At 38.4% G+C, this 5,000-nt stretch overlaps 1 protein-coding gene across 5 annotated transcripts in view; it reads right to left on the bottom strand.

Moving 5' to 3' along the window:
• LOC138011725 (neuroglian-like) overlaps positions 1-5,000 on the bottom strand; it is a 62,125-nt gene that overhangs the window by 50,136 nt on the left and 6,989 nt on the right. For 2 of the 5 annotated variants that reach the window (XM_068858859.1, XM_068858866.1), the window contains exon 1: positions 3,790-3,943. The exons of 1 other annotated variant lie outside the window; for it this stretch is intronic. The gene's annotated coding sequence lies outside the window, so the exon portion shown is untranslated. Of the gene's footprint in view, positions 1-820; positions 894-2,882; positions 2,911-3,789; positions 3,944-5,000 lie in introns of those variants that run through there. 2 more of the 5 variants (XM_068858862.1, XM_068858864.1) reach the window with 2 other exon arrangements.

Below are 5,000 nucleotides of genomic sequence, written 5' to 3'. Positions count from 1 at the left end.
CAGTGTCTTGTCGCCCATGTAAACCGGAAATCCAGTGTTTGACTCGATGAGCCACTTATGATCTTATCTTTAAAGAAAGATGTCTGGCTGAACCAAAATTTCCGTTTATCACCAGTCATCGAAGCAGACGCATTTACAGTTATTAGGGAGAAATTCCTTTTCTCAGGCAAGGCCAATGACAAAGGACTTTTGCAGTTTTCTAGCAAAAACTACAAAATTCATTCACTTTGTAAGCAGATTTCTTGTCTTGACTTATTTGGCCTCATGACCGGCTCAAGACGATATGATATCACGCAATGCAAGTGAAAGAAAAATACCGAACAAAAACCCAAAAATCTCGAATTTTCTTATTCGCTGTTTGGTTTTCCATCCAGCTTTTAATTTCTAAAATAGTTCTTTCCTTGCTGCATTTTTATTCCCAGTTATTTACGAACGTTTCTACAAAAACGTATCATAGTTTATAAAGAGAAGGTCGAAGGTGACAGTTAAAAAGCTCTTAAAACACTCCATGCAAAGAGCGGCCATTATTCACTTTGGTTCCTACATCAATATTTGATCAGATGTTACATGTATTTTGCGCTTTGACCTCAAGTCCACGGCGTTCTGCGAAAAAACAAAGTGTGCTTGATTTCAAGCTATTCTTGCCGTTTTGCTAAGTTTTCGGACTTTGTTTCAGGCAAAACGTGTCCAAGAGACACCCCGGCAACAAATAATAAACGGAAGAGAAATGGTTTACAACAGGTAACAGGTAAGTATCCACACGAAGCTTCCTTCAACTCATTAAAATCGTCGATTTTAGTTATGAAATACGTAACATTACCTCGATTTTAAGGATTCATGGTCTAATCTCAGTATATGCCTTCCTCCCTCTGATCCTTACACCCGGCGCCACGCTAAAAAGAGATTATTAATTTGGCCAGTTCTCAATGCACCTTTTTAACACAAAATAACGCAGCTCGCATGTCAAAACATCCTGTCGACACCCTTCGTAGGAAATGAAGTTCGTTTAAGTTGGAATTACGTTGCACAGCGAGTCAAATTTAGAGCTAATGAATCAAATATCTAGTACCTTTCCTTTTATAAAACCTATTCCTTAACAGTCTTGGTGTTTTCCTTTTGACTTATGAAAAGAACACATATTTTCCGCTTACACTTAATCGAAATTAAAGTAAAACCCGGGTAAAACATGAAAGTAGACGTCAATGTGCCATCTATCAGCTCCTCAGCTTCCAGGCAGATGTGCAAACAATGAACGTTATTCTTGGCGGCTTCAACTTGAGTTTTTGGGCCTTCTCCATTCAAGACCCAAAATCTCCCGGATGTATCTTCAACAGAAAGACGTTTCTTGGCAGGAAACCTTCCAAAAGCTGTGATCATAATTACTTCGAAGACATATTATAAAACAAGCCTTAGGGGACTTTTCCAACTTTGAGTATGTCACAGCCTTAAATCTCTTCCTGGCTTTACTCCTGACAGTCCGTAAAATGCATGCAGGAAACATATGAATAAAAGTTGCCTACTAAGCCGAAAAAATCTTTGGCATTACATAGTTTTAACACCACTTGCCCCCACGCGACTTTTCAGACAAGTCACGCAAAAAAAAAACTTGCATGGGATGAAGAACACCATGGGTCGCGCCAAACAGTATTCAATATTCTTCTAGGCACGATTTCGGACCACATCTTGGACTCAGCACAAGAACTCGAGGTATTTAGTCTTCTTCGACGTATATGGGATATTTTGTTGCAATACGATAGAGTTTATGAGCAAACATACATTAGCCATCGATGATCGATGTTCAATGACTTTCCTAAATTACAAAGGGAGTGGCATTTCATTCTAAGTGTTAACGTTGGAACGATTCCTGACTTTTCTGCGACTAGAATATTCAATCAACAAATTTTGAAGTTGATATTTGAAAGTTTCACGATGGAGAATAGGTTTATTTTCTGGGGAAACAAATGCCAACCGAATTAGCAATTTAATCTGGCGCCAACGCACTTTCCATACGTTGTACGTGGGCTACCACCCCTTCCCCCTCCTCCCCTTTGTTTGCAAACAAAGGTTAGGGCATGTCGTTCATTGATCCTATGGTACATACAAACCCCAAAATAAAACTGGTTTTGTCACAAGGTAATGGCGATAAAACTGAATGATTTCTTTGCTTTAAAACTTCTAAACTATAAATATTGTCAACAACGATAACAAAGCCGCCAACCAACGAGAGACATATCGCCATTTACAAGCACTTGAAAAAGCTGAAAACCTATTACGGCCATATACTTGGTTACTTTTTTTTTTAAAGGTTAGAGATGGGCAAGTGGGAGATGTAAGAGATAGGCAAGTGGGTGATGTAAGGCTTGACACTGCTAACTTAAAAAGAATCGAAAAAATCTTTGTTGTCGTTCATCTCAAGAGGGATTAAATAAGTAATCTATCGGTAGTGGATCGTACTTTGTGTGTGTGTGTGAATGGTTACGTAATCAAGTGGACTATGGGTTTATCGAACTTTGTTTTCATGTTACGCCAAAAGTTAGGTTGGCACTGGATGGGAAAACGGTTGCACAAATGTACACCTTTTGGTGGTCAATTTAAATATTTCTCTTATAATCTCCGAAAGGTTAATTGGATTGGCATGTTGATATTACTGTTTGTTTTCTAAACAAATATTTTTCAGATATAACGGGCAGGGAGGGTAAAAAAAAATGACATATGCGTGGTCCAAAACAAGAAAGAAAGAAATACACTTAAGAGTGTTTCTAAGTTCATCCGTCCTCTCTTCGCTAAATCTCGACTGCAACTGCGAAATGAAAGACTTCTGCTAGGACAAACTGGCTGAAAAAGGGTTTGATCATGAAAAGAGCTATTTTGTCTGTACTCACGGTCTTGCAACTTTGGTTGCTACATGAATCGTTTTCCTCTCTTGGCAAAGTTTTTGTGTTTCGCTTTCGGTTTTACATTAAAAGAATCGTGTCCTAAAGAGGCCAGGTGACGGACTACAGATCTTCACGTTAAAGGTCTGTTGACATGCCCAAACAGTTAAGATGCCGGCTTAGACGCATTGACGCATTCAATACTACCCGTGGAGTTAGCTTCATATAGTTCACTTAGGTAAAACTTCAGTTGCCTAAATCTTAAACAGTTTGAATCGATTCAAATTGAGGGAATGGATTACCACCAAATTCTGATGACATTTGGAAGAAAGATTCAAAATTCTCTTTGGCTATTTCTCAGTCTGTGCAGGATGTAGCTTCGCAGCATTGTAATCACTCGAGATCATTTGACTAAAAGTCATCCTAGAGAATCTTTTACTATTCGGTATGCATCTCGGCTTCAATGGCATCTCCAGATGTGAAACTACGTGAAATGATGGCCTCTTTTAACTCTTTCACTAGAACTAGACTTCATACTAGTAGCATTTCGTGCTATGGATGAGCTGCTAAAGATCACCATTTTACAACGATTCTATACCTCAAGCAATGCGTAGTTGTTCATAAACTGAAACATGAAACATGAAACATAAACAGAATACCTAGAATACCTTAGAATACCTATGGCAAAATTGTAACCCGCAAAGCCAGACAGGAGTCATGAATCTCCATGGATGTAGCATTAGGTTTGAAAACACTATTTCGTTGCAATAATCTCCCCTTGATTTCGAGTGGAACAATATTTTTTTTCTAAGCTAAGAGGTTTGCTTTCTTCCTTCCTTTTAGTAAAAACGGTCGATAATATAAACTGTGTCAGTGGCTATCGCAATTAATTTTTCAATTCTGAAAAAGTACTAACCTGTTAGACAGTGTCTTCGGTGTCGTATTCACAAATTCATCCTTTCCAAAAATTCGATCACACAATTATAATTTAAGATAAGGAATGCTTTTTAGTAAACTCAGAAAATACCACAAAGCACAAAGAAGACTGTGCCATAAATGACAAAAATTCAGGGAAAAATCACTTTTTTTCTGCATGACTTTACCGCATGACAAACACAAGTTCTGTGTGACCAAATTAGGTAACGTTACTGTAACGCATACATGGTCGCAGTCACAGGGTGTATCATGAACCTCTGCTAAAAATAACACAAAAATATCACTTTGCCGACTTTGCCGCTTTCGTGCTTAAAAAGTATATATTGCCACGCGTGAAAATAAACTTAGCAGCCTTGAACTCGAAGTGAAGTGGAAAGATTTTGTGTAACTTTGTACACGAAAGTGATCGTTGTAAGTTACCTATAGTAATGCGAATGTATAGAATAAATGTAATTATTAAATTCTCAACCTCGGTTAATGCATTTCTCGTGCTCTGATTGGTTCTCTCAATCTCGGCTATCAGCTCATATACCTTAGTTTGACATGATTTGGCAATCGATTGCGCCAAGCGTTGCTAAGCTAATTTTTGTTTTCCCCGGACTGCGAAATTTCTCTCTGAATAAAGCCACAAAAAAACCTCTTTATGGAAAGTTTGGATCAATTCCGACGTTTAGAAGTACGCGAACAGACAAGAAATGTTACTGCATGTGACGAACCTGCGGTTGTCTGACCACAAGGTATTACACAACATCGCATCTTCATCAAGTTTTTTCGATTTCGCTCGAACTTTCCCGCTTTTTTCGCTCGTATTTCGAACTTCCAAACTTTTGGAGTTTAGGGAATTTAATAAAACCAATATTCCATTCGCACTTGTTGGATATGAAAATGGTTATAGCCAACTCGGCGCTATGCGCCTCGTTGGCTATTTACCATCTCATATCCAACGCGCGCTCATGGAATAATTGTTAAGTAATTGAATTGTGGCTTAGTTATAGAGGAAATAGGGAAGCGGTCCTCGAATTTATCTGGACAATTAAAGCAATAGCCTCTGATATACAACTGAAAATTTCAGGTAGCTATAGTTTCAACGGGATTCGAAAATATGACCACTGCGATGCCGGGGCAATGATCTACCAACTGAGTAGTTGAGTCTTAAATGTGAGTGTATCGTAAGAAGTCTTTGTTGTAAAC

Source organism: Montipora foliosa, chromosome 7 (genome assembly GCF_036669935.1).
Source record: "Montipora foliosa isolate CH-2021 chromosome 7, ASM3666993v2, whole genome shotgun sequence".
Lineage (NCBI taxonomy): Eukaryota > Metazoa > Cnidaria > Anthozoa > Scleractinia > Acroporidae > Montipora > Montipora foliosa.
Note: the sequence above shows the minus strand (reverse complement) of the source record. Positions and strands in the feature narration are given on the sequence as shown.